Source organism: Schistocerca serialis, chromosome 6 (genome assembly GCF_023864345.2).
Source record: "Schistocerca serialis cubense isolate TAMUIC-IGC-003099 chromosome 6, iqSchSeri2.2, whole genome shotgun sequence".
Lineage (NCBI taxonomy): Eukaryota > Metazoa > Arthropoda > Insecta > Orthoptera > Acrididae > Schistocerca > Schistocerca serialis.
Window position 1 is genome coordinate 126,691,979 of NC_064643.1, and position 18,554 is coordinate 126,710,532.

Genomic DNA, 18,554 nt, shown 5'->3' on the forward strand with positions numbered 1-18,554 from the left:
TGGACTGATTATCTGATCATTGTACCACGCCAATAGTCAGACTAGGGGCGAATAGGAGTTCTTGACCTCATCAAGGTGTAGGGAGAGCTTGATTGGCCAAGGTCAATCCAAATAGAACGAGAGTTATGTTATTTGTCAGCAGCGAGCGGCGCAGACAGCAGACATTGCAGCTTACTGTATTGTGCGCTACAGCTCTTGCAAGCCCCATATTTCCTCCAGAGCAATATACTTCACTGCATTTCACACGCGACAGCCTTGACCATACTTAGCAACATTCTAACGGATAATTATTCAAGTTGAGTTGGTGCGGCTCTCAGCCATTCTGCCAAGTCAATAATAATCTTAAACATTGTATAGAAATTTCATTAGCGAATCCTATCCTTAAGCGGTAACTTCACATTCCGAAAAGAACCCAGAAATAACTTGTTCAGTTCATAACTAAAAGTGCCACTGTGATTTCCCAGAATTTTTACAAAATAAATAATAATTTTTGTTAGTTTCCTGTTTTTCTTACACTAACTAGCACTACTCCAGTACCTAAGTATCCCACTAGTTACGTAAGAAATTTTGTGAATTTTTGTGTCATTTCCTTACAGCAGACGACTCCAGAAGATATTTATTGCTGAAAGTTTTTCAGTCATTTCTCTTTAGAAGGTTAGGAGCGTCTGTCTGACTTCTGTAGTAGTGTTGTGGTGGAAATTGCATCTTGCAGGAGCCGCAGGGTAAACGGTACATCTCAGATTAATCCGTTACGCAAAATGACAGAATAGCACCCACATGCTCACAAAGGTCGTGGAAGCCTTCATTGTATGGCCATTCTGATGAAAACTGACAGTAACAGGCTACCGTGTATGTGGGTCCTTACATGCTGCATGCCGAGTTAGACACCCACAGTTTGAATAGTCCTTAAGACAAAAAACAAAGAAAGATGATGCACCACTAAGGAATTACCCAAATGGGATGGGAATAGGCAGATGTAATGTAAAGAGAACAAATGATTACAGTTACAGAAAAAATGGATGATTTATTCCAGAGGGAGCTTCACAAATTATGGAAGTCAATAATGCATTGGTCCACCTCCAGCCCTTATGCAAGCAGTTATTTTGCATGGCATTGATTGACAGAGTTGTTGGATGTCTTCCTGATGGATATCGTGCCAAATTCAGTCCAACTGGCGCATTAGATCGTAAAAATCGTAAGGTGGTTGGAGGGTTCTGCCTTTAATGCTCCAAACGGCTCTGAACTGTAGAGATCTCTGGCGACTTCTTGCCAAGGTAGGATTTGGCAAGCACGAAGAGAAGCAATAGAAACTCTCGCTGTGTGTGGGCGGACGTTATCAGATTGAAGCCATCCTCAAGGCAACAAAACGGGACGTAGAACATCGTCGACGTACCACCAAGCTGTAAGGGTCCGGCGGATGACAACCAAATGGGTCCTGCTGTGAAGTGTAAAAGGCACCCTAGCCCATCACTCCTGGTTGTCGGACTGTATGGCGGACGATGGTATCCCACCGCTGGCCATGGCATCTCAGACAAGTCTTGGGCCTGGAATTTCACTGACTGGAGTAGAACTGTCTCCATGTACGAGACCCGCTTCGAACTGTGCCCCGATGACCAGTGGTGACGCGTCTGCAGACGCTCTAGGCAGCGGTAGGATACCTAGCCTGACTGTTGGCCTGACAACCAAGAGTGATCGGCTGTGGTGCCATTGTTTTCGTAGTAGGACCTCCTTAGTTCTCAACTGCGGCACCCTTGCAGGGTTAGTGGTACGTCGACGACAGTTGACGACCTCTTTTGTTGACCTTCATAGAATCTCAGTCTGGACTTACATCTCAGCAACATAGTGCCCACTTGCACAGGGCGAGAATTTCTTCTGCTTGTCCTCGTGATTGGCAAACCCTACCTTGACTAGCAAGGTCGTCGAGTCTCTTGCCAATTGGTAGAGCTCTCCAACTGGTACAGGATTCTGACTGTCAACGCACTAGTTCGTCAGAATTTGGCACTATGGCCCTCAGGCGGACATCCAACAACTCCATTAGTCAATGGCAAGCCGAATAATTACTTTCTTTAGGGTCGGAGGTGCAACAATGCGTTATTGACTTCCCATATTTTTGAGGCATTTTCTCTTGAATAAATCATCTACTTTTTGTCAAATTGTAATCATTTGCTTGTCTGTACAAGTACATCACGCCTACTGATTCGTATAATTCGTTCGTGGTGAATCTTTTTTTTTTTTTTGTCTTAGAGTGTATCATATGTATATAAAAAAAGGTACCAGAATTTTACTTTAAGTATAGCCCTTGTCTCTGTTTGTACTATTACGTTACATTTAATTTTAATTGACTCATTTGAGATAGAGTTCCAATAGCGGGACTTATGGTGAGAGACAGCCAATACACCAGGAAAGTTTACACAGTCACATACTGCTAACCTGTCCGCACCTCGTGGTCTTGCGGGCCGGCACGGTAGCTCGGCGTGTTCGGTGAGACAGCCGGTTGGCCTTTGTAATAAGAAACAGAGTGGAAGGATCAACCACCGAACTTGAACAGGATATCTTGCGACGTCCGCAACGACCAAACACAACGATCAATAACGAAAAAATAAAATAAGATGAAATAAAATACGGTAGCGTTCTCGCTTCTCCCGCACGGGGTCCCGGGTTCGATTCCCGGCGGGTTCGAGGATTTTCTCTGCCTCGTGATGACTGGGTGTTGTGTGTTTTCCACTATCATTTCATCATCATTGACTCGCGAGTGGCCGAAGTGGCGTCAACTAAAAAGGACTTGCAACACGGCGGCCGAACTTCCCCGCATGGGGCCTCCCAGCCAACAACGCCATACCATCATGTCATTTCACTTCACTGCTTGACGACGAAATCGAAAACCCTCTTTTGCAGTAGCCAATTGCTGAAAAACAGTTGACGCTCGAAAAATTTGTCGTCAGACAGCAAGTGAAATCAGCCCCAAAATGTGTAGAAGAAAGGCATAAATCGGTTTCGAAATACCATTTCTGTCTCCCGCAAGTTGTGCGGCGTGTAAACGTGGCAACAGTGGGTGGGAGAGCGGAATCCGGGGTGTCTGGCTGTGAGGCTGGCGGCGTTGGCAGCGATTACGAGCGCGCCATTATAGTCGGCTGCCGGCTAATGCGAGCCCAGTAAAGAGATTATCCCAATAGCCCGGCCCGCGTAAACCACTTACATTCCCCGGCAGCGGAGCGCTATTAGCCCGGTGTCGGCGGAGCGGCAGGGGGCGTGGCGCGAAGTCGCGGCCAGTGTTCCGTGTTTATCGCGTGCGGTCTGCGGTCGGCTGGCGGCTGAGTCCCATACCACAGCTGCTGCTGCTGCTGCGGGGGCCGCAGCGGCGCCCGTCTGGCACTCTGCGGACTCGCGTGTACGGAAAGAGGAAGCAAGGCCAAGGGGCGCCGCAGACGTTTAATGTTAACCGACGATAGGAGAAACACAGGAAACGGTGCAGCAGTACAAAAATAAGCGGAACCACGCAAAACTAGAAAAGTACACCAAGAGTCCTTGCATAAACTAATACCACGAAAAAAAAAGAGAAATAACACGAGAGTCTTTGAATAAACTGATTACTGATTTTAAGCGTAGAACATGACATACACTGAGGCTACAAGAGTTATGGGATAACGATATGCAGAGGTGTGTCAGTACATAGGCGGAGCAATCATTTGTACTCAGGTGATTCATGTGAAATGGTTTCTGACGTGATTATGGCCGCACGATGGAAATTAAGAGAGACTGTACGCGGAATCGTAGTTTAAGCTAGACGCATATGACATTCAATTTCGGAAATCGTTAACGAATTCGGTATCCCAAAATCCACAGTGTCAAAAGTGTGCTGAGAGTACCAGATATCGGGCATTCCCTCTCACCATGGACAATTCAGTGGTCGACGACTTTCACTTAACGACCGACAGCAGCTGCGTTTGCGTAGAGCTGTCAGTGCTAACAGACAAGCAACATTGTGTGAAATAATTGTAGAAATCAACGCAGCGGCCGGCCGGTGTGGCCGAGCGGTTCTAGGCGCTTCAGTCTGGAACCGCGCGACCGCTACGGTCGCAGGTTCGAATCCTGTCTCGGGCATGGATGTGTGTGATGTCCTTAGGTTAGTTAGGTTTAATTAGTTCTAAGTTCTAGGGGACTGATGACCTCAGATGTTAAGTCCCATAGTGATCAGAGCCATTTGAACCAATCAACGTAGGATGTACGACGAACGTATCCGTTACGACAGTGCGCCGAGATTTAGCGTTAATGGTGTATGGCACCAAACGACTGGCGGGAGTGCCTTTGCTAACAGGACGACATATCCTGTAGCGCCTCTCCTGGGCTCGTGGACACATCGGTTGGACCCAAGAGGCCTGGTCAGATGAGTCCGTATTTCAGCTGGTGTGTACCGATGGAAGGGCTCGAGTGTGGAGCAGATCCCAAGTTGTCAACAAGGCGCTTTGCCAGCTGTTGGTTGCTCCATAACGGTGTGGGCTGTATTTACATGGATTGTACTGGGTCCTCTGGTCCAACTGAACCACTCACTGACTGGAAATGCTTATATTCCGCTAGTTCGAGACCTTTTGCAGCAATTCATGGACTTCGTGTTGCTAAAAATTGGTTCAAATGGTTCTGAACACAATGCATTATTGGCACTTAACTGCTGAGGCCATTACTCCCCTAGAACTTAGAACTACTTAAACCTAACTAACCTAAGGACATCACACACATCCATGCCCTAGGTAGGATTCGAACCTGCGACCGTAGCGGTCGCGCGGTTCCAGACTGAAGAGCCTAGAACCGCTCGGCCGCTCTGGCCGGCTCTTCGTGTTGCCAAATAACTATGGAATTGTAATGAATGACAATGCACCATTTCACTTGACCACAGTTGTTCCTGATTGGTTCGAACAACATTTTGGACAGTTGGAGCGATGATTTGGCCACGCCGATAGCCCGACGTGAATTACATCGAACAATTATCGGGCATAATGGAGAGGTCAGTTCGGGCACAAAATCCTGCACTGGCAACTCTTTCGCAGTTATGGTCAGATACAGAGGTAGCATGACTCAATATCTCTATAGTGGACTACCAACGACTTGTTGAGTCCTCGCCACATAGAGATGCTGTACTACACTGGGCAAACAGGGATCCGATGGAGATACACTACGACTTTTATCACCTCAGTTTCATAAGAAACTGGAAGAATGAAATACACGAAGAAACTGTCACTGGAAGAGTAAGCTATATGCAGATGATATAGCCTTAATATAGAAAAGTAACAAATTTACAACATTCGGTGCATAGATTGTAAGGATTAACGACGTTTAAGATAATGATGAACAAATTTTAACGCTAAAAGGAACTTTTTACTGTAACAAATGTTCTACATAATAAACTATATAGAAAAGCTAATTCAATGGTAATAGAGAATTTTGTAAACCCCATTAAGGAACTAAAGTGATAGGTTGTTTATAGTGCTGATAACATAGATGACCAATATAATGCTTTCCTTAATACATTTCTCATGATTTTTGAAAGCTGCTTTTCATTAGAACGTTCAAAACAGGGTACTATCAGTAAGAGGCAGCCTGGGTGGCTCACCAGTGGGATAGGGATATCATGTAGAACAAAGTGTGAATTACATCAAAATGTCAGAAGTTGTCACAACTACAGTAACCCATTACAACCATTACTCTAAGATGCTTAAAAATATTATTAGGAGACAAAGAGTACATGGTGTGCAAATAGAATAGTTAATTCACAGGATAAAATTAAAACCATATAGTCAGTCGTCAAGGAGGTGTCTGGTCAACAGCACAAGGTCGACAGTATGAAGTCAGCACATACTAAAAATGTTTCTGTTACTGGCAAGTCAGATACATGTATAGTATTTAAAATCACATTATGAACAAGCTGGTGAATCAAATAAAACTTAGTTTCTACAGGGAATCATATAACTCGTGGAAAATGCCTTTACGAGTCTAATATCTGAAATAGTCCACCGTGGTACTGACAAGGGTGACGCTCGTCAATAACTGAATCACTGAAGAATAAGGACTCTCAAGGATATGATGGAGTATCTAGCAGTTGTGCTGCACATGTTAGCTCTATAATTTTTCTTGTAGGAATGGCCAGTTTCCTGTACGATTAAAGTAGACAATAGTAAAGCTGCTTTGTAAAAAGGGAGAAAGGGATTATGTAAACAACTGTAGACCTATTTATATGCCATCAGTGTTTGTTAACGTTGTTGAAAAGGCTGTGTATGTAAGGATAATTGGTCATTTCGTTTCACTTAATTTGCTGTTAAATGTACAGTTTGGTTGTAGAAGTGGTTCAGAAACTGAAAATCCTATATTCTCTTTTCTCTGTGAGGCGCTGGATGGATTACACAAAATGTTTCGAACCCTAGGCGTCTTTTTCAGTTTAACTAAGGCGTTTGGTTGTGTTTATCACAAAATATTGCTCCAGACGTTGGGCCGTTATGGAATAGGGAGAGCAACTCACAGTTGGTTCACCTCTTACTTTAAGAGGAGACAGCAAAAGGTCATTCTCCACAGTACTGAAAATGGCTATGAGGTGGGGTCTGAATGGGGCACGGGTAAATGAGGTTGACTCAGGGGCCTGCTAGTATTACACGTGATTGTAAAATATTTCTGTTTGCTGATGACGCTAAGTTTGTAGCAAAGAATGTTGTGTTCAATGTTGACACTGCTCAAATATTGCAGTTCATGAGATAATTTTATGGCTTTTAGAAAATAAACTAACATGAAGTCACAGTAAGATTAAATTTTTAGAGTTTATAACAATCTATTCAACAAAACCTGACGTTTTCATTACACAGAATAGGCATGTGATTAGTGATACAAAACAGTTCAAATTTCTAGTTGTAAATAGTAAATTATCTTGGAAAGCCTATGCTCAGGATCTTGTTCAAAACCTTAATGCTGCCAATTTTACTGTCATAACAGTATATGATGTAAGTGATAGCTCGACACCAAAAGTAGCCCATTTTGTTTATTTTCATTCGCCTATGACATGATATTGTACTCTGGGTAACTCTCCCCATTCTCAAAAGGTATTTTTGGCTCAGAAATGGGTGGTTTGGGCAGTGACTGGTGTAAGGTGGCGAACCTCTTGCCAACCCCTGTTCATTAGCCTGGGTATGTTGACATTGAATATATGTATATATATTCTCAAATGTCGTTTCTTGTTAACAGTATCAGCTTATTTCCAATTTAGCAGTTCTGAGTCAGTTAATGCTAGGAAAATATCCAATCTTCATTTGGATCGCACCTCCTTGACTTCTGTACAAAAAGGTGTGCAATATTGTGCTGCATCCATTTTCAATAAGCTATCACAAGAACTGAAAAAGCTTAGTAGTAATCAATGCGCTTTTAAATCTAAACTGAAGAGTTTCCTCATGGGTCACACATTCCATTCTGTCAAGGAGTTCGTTGAAAATTTAAGCTGATTCCTATATTGTGTCACTAACCACAATTCTAAAAACTTACAGCTTCTTTCCTTTTTCAAGACACATAAATATTTTATTTTATCTGTTATTAAGTTACTTTTCGGATGTAATGTACTGATTGTTTAAATGACCATGGAGATTTGCTAGAGGTGCAAAACAAAAAAGAAAAAAGCGAAGACATTGCTAAAATCTGAAACTAAAGTTATGACTCATTATGGAAAACACATAGTCCGTCAAAAATGGTTATTGAAGACAAGGCACTGGACCATATTTCCAATTTTAGATATGTAGGGCGTGATATTGACTGAAGTAAGAATGTGATACACAGAATAAAATGAATAAATTTTAGCTTTTATATGGGACTAAAAATAAAATCTATAAAGACAAGTCGAGTGGAGACACATAATTAAGTTTCACAAAACAATGGATATGCCTGTGTCGCCATATGGCAGTGAATATTGGGCTGAAGAAAAAGGAAGATAAAGGCATCATGTATTTGGCTGAAATGGGATCTGTAAGGTATGTCTAAAATTACTCAAGGAAGGAACTTGAGAGAATTGAGAATATACTAGAATACGTAGGAACGTTAAACGACAAGGTGGAAAAATATAGGAAGAAATGGAGGCAACATCTTAAAAGCATGAAAGAGGACAAAAATCTAGTCATTGTAAAAACGAGGGTAATACAATGTAGTCGAATTAAATCAGGTAATGCTGAGGGAATTAAATTAGAACATGAGACACTTAGAGCAGTAAATGAGTTTTGTTATCTGGGAAGCAAAGTAACTGATGATGGTGGAAGTAGAGAGAATATAAAATGTAGGCTGGCTATGGCAAGGAAAGGGTTTGTGAAGAAGAGAAATTTGTTAATATCGAGTATAGGAAGTCGTATCAGAAAGTATTTGTATGGAGTGTAGCCATGTATTCAAGTGAAACGTCGACGATAAATAGTTTAGACAAGAAGAGCATAGAATGCTGAAGATTAGATGGGTAGATCACATAACTAATGAAGAGGTAGTGAATAGAATTGGGGAGAAGAGCAATTTGTGGCACAACTTTAGTAGAAGAAGGGATCGTTTGGTAGGACACGTTCTGAGGTATAAAGGGAGCACCAATTTAATATTGAAGGGAAGCGTGGACGGTAAAAATCGTTAAGGGAGAGCAATAGATGAATACACTAAGCAAGTTCAGAAGGATGTAGGTTGCAGTAGTTACTCGGTGATGAGGAGGCTTGCACAGGATAGAGTGGAATGGAGAGGTGCATCAAAACAATCTCTGGACTACAAACCACAAAAACAACACGGAATTTGGAAAATGTCACAGGACGAAACTGGCCATGTGTTACATGATACAATTAAAATCATGTTGTTTAAAGAATTTGGCAACCTACAGAGGATATTCAGAAATTGTATGTGTGAGCCCACACATGAACAAATATTTATTTATGTTCTTGGTCAGCGGGCAATCCCTGTACCAGTTAGATCTTCTTGGATTTCATTAATATTTACTGGAGTCAGAACATCCCTAGAGACAACAGGAAGGTCTGTAAACAGTCTCCTGGCATTTCCGACTTCGTTCAATAACCACTACGTTATTTTTGTAAGATGTAAACAGAACTGGTATTCAGAATGAGATTTTCACTCTGCAGCGGAGTGTGCGCTGATATGAAACTTCCTGGCAGATTAAAACTGCGTGCCCGACCGAGACTCGAACTCGGGACCTTTGCCTTTCGCGGGCAAGTGCTCTACCAACTGAGCTACCGAAGCACGACTCACGTCCGGTACTCACAGCTTTACTTCTGCCAGTACCTCGTCTCCTACCTTCCAAACTTTACAGAAGCTCTCCTGCGAGAGGTAGGAGACGAGGTACTGGCAGAAGTAAAGCTGTGAGTACCGGACGTGAGTCGTGCTTCGGTAGCTCAGTTGGTAGAGCACTCGCCCGCGAAAGGCAAAGGTCCCGAGTTCGAGTCTCGGTCGGGCACGCAGTTTTAATCTGCCAGGAAGTTTCAGAACTGGTATTGTAATAGTACTTTGGATTACTTCCGATATCGCGAATAGAAACGTGAACGACTACATTCCATTTGCTAATCACGTTAATGACGTTCTGTGATTAAAAAAAATGGTCTTATAAAGAACGTCATGAAATAATAACAGAAGGTGAAACATACATTTCTTATATGCAACATCCGTACTCAACACTGCTAAAGATTTCCTGACAGATGACATATTACGACAATTAAGTTCGTAATTGCACTTTTCATGTATTGATTCTAGTGACGGTGGTGGTGGAATTGGGGTTAGGCTGCACTCAATCAAATTTGCCACTGACATGCACTGAGCATCCCCTCTCAAGGTTCAAGCCCTCCACTATGGTCCAGATGTGTAGCAATCATTTGTGGACAGGGAAACGGAAGGAAGGGTGGCCCTCACATCTGAGCTGCAGCTGTGCACCCTTATAAAAATCACTAAGTGGTGATGGGGACTATGAACTACTGTAATGAAACAAGGGTTGTAAAGTATACAAGTTTATTGATTGAGAATTCAAACAATAATGCTCAGAAGAAATATTCAGTCAAATAGCTGGATAGGACAAAATGATTGTAGATATTCGTATCAATGCATAGGAGTCATGGGTCACTGAGAAATAATCGAGTGGAAATGCTCTAACAAAACAAACCAGATTACTAAGAACGTGGCCAACAGTTCTATCTGAATTTTAATTGATAGTGATGACTGCATCGGAAGGTTATTGAGTAAATGAATGAGAACCCCAAAGAGCAGATTCATGGCCAAGAGGTTACCGCAAAGATGAAAGATTAATTCATATCAAAAATCGGGTCTGTCATCCGGTACGATTTTCGTTCGTCACTTCACTGAAAAACTCACACAAACTGAATGTGTCGAGGTAAGGCGGGGTTGCAGGCGGTGATGGACTCTGGCATGGTGCGGCCCATCTACCTCCCAGATTGCCAAATCTGAATCCTGAATGTTGATTCCCTAATTCTAAAAATTGACTGCCGTAGCTTGAACCAATGCCGAATCTCGAACGTCTGAAGCTGGAATGTCAGGAACCTGTGCTCTCCACTCCTTCGTGGTGAGCCTTCCTAAAACTGCAGTTTAAGCCAATCTGACTCTGCGTCCCCTATTCTCCAAATCAAAACGTTCGGCGTCACTTTCCGGCAGGTTACCGATGTATGGTAAATCGCCACTCCCGAAAGTTGTGGGCGCCGATCAACAAAAAACCGTCCCGCCTTTCCTTTTTTCAAATTTTCTTTAGCAATGTTTACGATCGTGGCGCCCGCCGCCCGGCGGCACAATACGAAAGCTTGCCTGCTTCACACACGCTAGAGCGAGATGTTAACTGTCCCAGACGCACAGCACTGTACAGGTGGTCAGGAGCCTTCGGAGGAAATCCGTATTCAAACCAGCCACTGCATCAAGGTCTGATGACGGTCACTGAAGCCACAGCTAACAGGCGCCGTTCTCTGCGAGCGTTGCTAATCCGGTCAGAGGCTCGTGCTGCCCTTGGCCACCGAGAATGGTATTAGGCCCTCCTCTCCGGGTACTGGAATGGACCTGTGATACACCGCCCCCCTCATGAGTCCGGTCACTTGCCTCGCCTGCTAAGGGTAGAGGAGACCATAGGGCCACAAGTCCTCTCCCTGCTACCAAGGAAATGAACATAACATGCATTTTGGAATTAAAAGAAGAAACGAATTCGTCAACAATAATCACGCTCCCCATCGGATAGTACAGATCTATTTTGTTTGTGTATTAGATATTACGTAAGAAATTGCCATGCTATATCAATGAATTAATCTTGATCGGTGAAAAAAATTAAACAAAGAGGCTGGATACAGCCTGACATGTTTCAATGTATCTTGCTCATCCTCAGATTTGGGAACTGCTTCACCCCATTCGATACGGCATACCTACAGCTCATGTTAGAAACCCATGTGGTATGTAGTTTCGTACAGGAAAATTGCCATAACACATCAATGTAAAATAACGCTGGTAGAAAACCATATAATTGCTCTTGGATGAGCTCCGACGAATGTACAGGTGTCCATTATCCGAAATGAGATGTTATAAATTTACAAAACATTGTAAGTAACACAAGAGATGGCTACAAAAAGAAATTCAGGCTAATGCTCAGGAGCAAATTAATTGTGACGTATTTAAATGAAGGGATTGTTTTGTACAACTGAGGTGAAAATTTACCCAAAAAGACGTTCCACAGCATTAGACATCATACTCACATTGGTGATATGTCCCTACCTCTGATTATTTTCTAGGAACGAATGACAAGTAACAAGTCCGGTGTTCTTTGGAATGTACTGAAGAATGCCCACTGGAAACACTCCAATAAGATGGAGCCCATCCGCATCGTGCGATATGTATGACTCAACATGTCCCTGAGCCATGGACGTGTCGTGGCAGATCTACAATTTTGCCACCAAGACTGGCGGAACTAGTAAGCATAGATTACTGAATATGATGTTATACACCGAAGAGGCAAAGGAACTGGTACATCTGCCTGATAGCGTATAGGGCCCCTGTGAGCACGCGTAAGTGCCTCAACACGGCGTAGCATCGACTCGACCAATGTCTGAAGTAGTGCTGGAGGGAACTGACATCAGGAATCTTGCAGAACTGTCCACATATCAGTAAGAGTACGAGGGGGTGGAGATCTCTTCTAAACATCACGTTCAAGACATCCCAGATATGATCAATGACGATCATATTCCGGGACTTTGGTGGCCAGCGGAAGTGGTTAAACTCAGAAGAGTGTTCCTGGAGTATACTCTATAGGAATTCTGTTCTTGCGGGGTGTCGCATTGTCCTGCTGGAATTGCTCAAATCCGTCGGAATGCACAATGGACATGAATGGATGCTGGTGATCAGACAGGACTCTTACATATGCGCCACCTGTCAGAGTCGTATGTTGACGTATCGAGGGTCTTATATCACTCCAGCTGCACATGCCCCACATCTTTACAGAGTCTCCACCAGCTTGAACAGTCCCTTGCTGACATGCAGGGTCCATTGGTTCATGAGGTTGTCTCCATACCCCTACACATCCCTCAGCTCGATACAATTTGAAACGAGGCCCGTCCGACCAGGCAATATGTTTCCAGTGATCAACAGTCAGATGTTGCCCAGGAGAGACGTAAGACTTTTTGTCGTGTAGTCATGAAGAGTACACGAGTGGGTCGTCGCCTCCGAAAGGACGTATCGATGTTGTTTCGTTGAAGGCCCCACACGCTGAGACTTGTTGATGGCACAGCATTGAAATCTGCAGCAATTTGCTGAAGAGTTGCACTTCTGTCACGCTGAACATTTTCCTTCAGTTATCATTGATCCCGTTCATGGAAGATCTCTTTCCGGCGGCAGAGATGACGGAGATTTGATGTTTTATCGGATTCCTGATATTCACGATACACTCTTGAAATGGTCGTACGGGAAAAACCCCTCTTCATCGCTACCTCGGAGATGCTGTGTCCCAACGCTCGTGCGCCGACTGTAACACCACGTTCAAACACACTTGGATCTTGGTAACTCACCATTGTAGCAGTAGTAACCGATCTAACAACTACGCCGGACCCTTGTTGTCTTATATAAGCGTTTCCGACCGCAGCGCCTTTTTGCATATCTTTGTATTTTAATGCGCATGCCTATACCAGTGTCTTTGGCGCTTCAGTGTAGCAAGACAGAGCTTAGAAATGGATAGAAAGGGCAACGCAACAATTTCTCTTCGAAGGATGAAATGCATTGCAGTTGACCACGAACATTAAAAAAATTTGTTGTGCACTGTTGTAGTTTTTTTATGACTTATTTCAATGGATTGTAAATGAAAAATGATTTCTTGGCTACCTAAAGCCATCGTCTGAACCACTTAGGCAACCAGAGCGCACCTGCAGCACTGGTTCAAGTTTCTAGTGTCACCCATCTTCCTCGCCCATTAATTCCAACACTAATTATAACGTGTTGGCGTTCACGGCCGGCATCTTCATTAGTTAAGACTTCCGGGCTGAGAGGGCGTGGTCGATCTGTAAAACCTTCTTCCTGTTCGTTGCCAGCTGCCGTCTACATCTCCCGAGATGAATCAACGACTGGCTGCCAGGCCATGGAGGTTCCGTCTATGTAGAGCGCATGAGGGATTCACCATAAGTCACGTGGGGCCGACTTTAAGTCTAACTCTAACGTCATTATCCTCGATTGAAGGTAATCGATTGTCACATCGTTGGTGCAAAGTCGACTGCCAATCTTATCTAACTTTACCCTTCCTCTTTTCTGTTAAGATTATTGTGGTATTTCTGAACCAGTAAAGCTTCTCCATACATGCGTGCATAATAATGAGATGTCTCACTAAATTTTATTTCATGACCACCGTCTTTAAAAACATGTTCAGCTAGAATTGAAATGTCTGTACGCCCCAGTCGTCAGTTCCTTTTGTGTTCGGTTAAGCGGGTATCGACATTTCCTTTCGTTGTTCCAATACAAACCTTCCCACAGCTACACGGAATTTTATACACCCCAGGAGTTGCTAAAGGGTGTCGAGCGTCTTTCGTCTATCTTAAACACTCACTAACCTTTTTGGTGGGTCTAAAAATTGTTTCAATTTGAAACCTGGCCAGAACTTTATCAATATGGTCCGTAATATTGCGAATAAATGGAAGAAAAACTTTTCCAACGGTCACTTGTTGTTGTTGTTGCTGAATGTTGTCAGACACTTTTCTTCTGGAATAAAGTGCTCGATCTATTTAGTAATCAGCCTATCCATTTTCCTTAAAAGCTGTTCACAAATGATTTAGTTCATCTTGAAAATAACGTGACTCACAAATCGTATTAGCTCTGTCCTGCAATGCCTTAATGACATGTCTCTTCTGCCTGGGATGATCGTTCGAATCCTTAACGGTCAGTGTATGCATCAGTTCTATGCACTTCATGCCCTAGATTCCCATCTGCCCGTTTATTACTGATACGTCCAAAAAATTAAGTTGTCCATTACTCCCTTTCTCCATAGTAAATCCTATCTTTGGATTAATACTATTTAGGTACACCAAGAAACCATACAGTGCCCCTTGTCCTTGGTTTCTTGGTGGCAGTACAGACTGTAGATGAGTTCTACGATACTCGTTGAGACACTGTCGTGGTACTATTTGACAATGGTCTTGAGGTGCTACCTATTGAGTGGAGCCATGTGTGTGCTTCTATACATGTTTGGCGGATGGATGTCCGCTTGGGCCTACGTGTGTGACGTAGAACGGTTTGGTGGATGGATGCTCGCGTGGGAACTAAGTGTGTGACATAGAACGGTTGCGTAACGTAGTCCTTTATTGCGTGCACCCTCCCTGGCGTATAACCTTAACAATGTTGCGCCTGAGCCGTAGGCAACGCGGCCTTCTTCTATGTAGGCTGTAATTCCGTATCTTTTGGACGACACAGTAGTGGTTAATGAGAAGGCAATGAACTCAGAAAAAAATATAATTGGAGAGAAATGCATGCCATCTGCAGGTCTCATTGCTGTAGTCAGAAAAAAGAGAATGTACCAAGTAGTGAGAGATCGAAGGTCTGTACAATGGTAACTGGTACAGGCAATTCCATTACATGTATTTACTGTTAATATTCGTGCACAACCACAGCGTGTTTAAAGAATGACGTCATGGAACTACCAAAACTTGTAGTACGATGTATTTACGTCTAGACAACAGTTGTTCACTCTAGTGATCATCTAGAGATCAGGTGATGTAGAGTTAATTCGTCACTTGAAAGATATCACTTGATCGAAACTGGTTGTCTATCCACAAATGAATATACATTGAAGAACCAAAGAAACTGTTCCGCCTGCATAATATCGTGTAGGGCCCCCGAAAGCACGCAGAAGTACCGCAACACGACGTCGCATGGACTCGACTAATGTCTGATGTAGTGCTGGTGGGAATTGACTCCACGAATCCTGAAGGGCTGTCCGTAAACCCGTAAAGGTTCGAGGGGGTGGTGATATCTTCTGAACAGTACATCGCAAAGCAACCAAGATATACTGAATAATGTTCATGTGTGGGGAGTTTGGTGGCCATCGGAAGTGTTCAAGCTCAGAAGAGTGTTCCTGGAGAAACTCTGTAGTAATTCTGGACGTTTTGGATGTCGCGTTGTACTGAGGGAATTACCCAACAGCGTCGGAATGCAAAATGGACACGAATAGATGCAGGTGACCGGACAGGATGCTTACGTACGTGTCATCTGTCCGAGACGTAACTAGACCTATCAGGCGTCCCATATCACACCATTACAGAGCCTCCACCAGCTTGAACACACTCCTGCTGACATGCAGGGTCCATGGATTCATGAGATTGTCTGCATACCCGTGCACGTACATTTGTGGAAGGATCGCACTTTTGTCACGTTGAACGATTCTCTCCACTCGTCGTTGGCCCTGTTCTTGCAAGATCTTTTCCGGCCGCAGCGATGTTTTACCGTATTCCTGATATTCACGGTACACCCTTGAAATGGTAGTACGGGAAAATCCCCACTTCATCGATACCGCGGATATGCTGTGTACCATCGCTCGTGCGCCGTCTGTGACACCACGTTCCAGCTCACTTAAATTGCAATTGTAGCAACAGTAATAGACCTAACAATTGCTCCAGATACTTGTTGACTTATACAGATGTTGCCAACTGCTTCAGTGTACATGACAACAGGTTACAGTGGTTCCAAGATGCTGTTCTATACCGACGTATGGCAATGGTTCAATGGTGTGCTGAAATGTGGAATATGAAGCGAAATTCGATTGACAAAAGGAAAAAGAGGAGGTTCGTAATGCCCATTGCCAGACTGATATTCAGCCACGGACGTTACCGATCACATCTCCATGGAACTGCGGCCATACTACACTAGTGTCCAAAACTTAACGACGAAAGTATCTTTCTCATTATTTGTCACTGCCAAGTAACATAACTTGATGAAACTAGGACTATACATAGAAAGAACTGCTAAAGTATAGTACAGAAGGTACCTGAAAGAAAAACACAATGAGAGGAATGAAGTGATACTGTTATTCAAAGACAATAATTACACTGAAGCCACGGTGGTTTATGATTGTTCCCTATACATCACAAAAGGAACGGCCGGCCGTTGTGGCCGAGCGGTTCTAGGCGCTTCAGCCTTGTACCGCGCTGCTGCTACGGTCGCAGGTTCGAATCCTGCCTCGGGCGTGGATGTGTGTGATGTCCTGAGGTTGGTTAGGTTTCAGTAGTTCTCAGTCTAGGGGACTGATGACTTCAGATGTTACGTCCCATAGTCCTCAGAGCCATTTGAACAAAAGGAGGCATACAGTCCTTAATAGGGTGTGTGATCACCACGGACGGCAATGTATGTTCTCCAACGTGATCCACGCCGGTCATGGTTCATAAGAAGTTCTTGTAGTAGGCCGCTCCATTTCACCATCAACGAGGTTGCCAACTGCTAGGTGGCCGTTGGCTCATGCGGACGTGATGAAATATGCCCATCCCATGTAACCCAAACGTACTTAAAACGTGAGAACGGTAAAGCCAGGCCTTTCACAGAATATCCCTCGTTCCAAGGCCTCCTCCATTCTCATTCATAAAAATGAAGTCAGGACCGAATGCACCCCTGAGAAAGTACACATGGGGAAGGAGTACAGTGTCACAAGAAGGTTGACCTGTGACTGTACCGTATTCAGAGATTTGGAAATCAGTGCAACCACGCAACATTGCGCCTCTACACGCCATAAATCCTGGACTACCAAAACAATCATCTTCCACAATGTTCTTGGTGCATTACGTGCTCCCATCTCTCGTCATATGAAGTTACGTCCATCACTGTCGAACATGACCGTTTTGGAGGTTGAGGTGTTCTCGTGTAATGAGGCATAATGTCACAACAGACTCGCCGATCAGCGTATTTGCAGAACTGTACTCCCTTCCACGTGCAACTTACCAGGGGTGCATTTGGCCCTAGGTCCATTTTTGCGGATGACAATGCGCGACCGCATCGAACGAGAATACATCCCCCAGATGGACTGGCTGCCCCTTCTTCCGACTTAAATCCCACCGAGCGGTTGTGGGATATATTAAGGAGGCGTACTACAGCAAGCCCACATGTACCGACGACCATCCAGTACTTGTTAACTGCCCTAGGGTGGAATGGGACGCCCTACCACAAGAACTCCTTACTAACCTTGCGGCTAGCATGGGAACACTCAGCACGGAGTGCATTGCTGTCCATGTTGATCATACACCCTATTACGAACCATGGCCCGCCGTTTTGTAACGGCCAGAGGATCACAATAAGTAACTGTGACGTCAACGTAATTATTGTTTTTTGAATAAAAGTGCCATTTTTGTTCATTCCACTACCATGTCGTCCAAAAGATACGAAAGACAGCGTACATAGAAGAAGGCCGCGTTGCCTACGGCTCAGGCGCAACATTGTTAAGGTTATACACCAGAGAGAGTGCACGCAATAAAGGACTACGTTACGCAACCGTCCTACGTCACACACGTAGTTCCCAAGCGGGCATCAATCCACCAAACCGATCTACATCACGCGCGTAGTCCCAAGCGGACATCCAACCGCAAAACATGTATAGAAGGAGACGCATGACTCCACTCAACAGGTAGCACCTCAAGACCATTATCAGACAGTATCAGGGCAGTATCTCAGCGAGCATCTTAGAACTCATCTACAGTCTGTACTGCCACCAAGAAACCAAGGACAAGAGGATTTGTATGGTTTCTTGATGCACCTTAATAGAATTACTCCAAAGATACAATTTACTGCGGAGAAAAAGAGTCATGGACAACTTAATATTTTCTTAATCTTTTTTGCTCCACTATGGACTGTGGGACACGTAATGAGACCATCTAAACACAGAGGTCTGTGTGGGGTCAGTGGGGTCAGCACATCACTCTCACAGCTTCTTTCAGACTGCAGTAGCGCAGCCCTTACTACTGAGTCAAGCAGCTCCTAAATTAGCATCCATACCAGTTCTCTCACCAAGGAAAAGTCCTTGACAGTACGGGGAATCGAACCGGGAGCCCTACATGGCAGCCATT

The 18,554-nt window shown here is 44.0% G+C and overlaps 1 protein-coding gene and 1 non-coding gene across 4 annotated transcripts in view; both read right to left on the reverse strand.

Moving 5' to 3' along the window:
* The window catches only part of LOC126483960 (inactive dipeptidyl peptidase 10), a 1,424,293-nt gene that overhangs the window by 1,276,225 nt on the left and 129,514 nt on the right, over window positions 1-18,554 (reverse strand). The gene's annotated exons all lie outside the window — the stretch shown is intronic.
* Window positions 9,164-9,240, reverse strand: Trnas-cga (transfer RNA serine (anticodon CGA)). The gene has a single exon. It is a non-coding gene; the product is annotated as a tRNA-Ser (tRNA).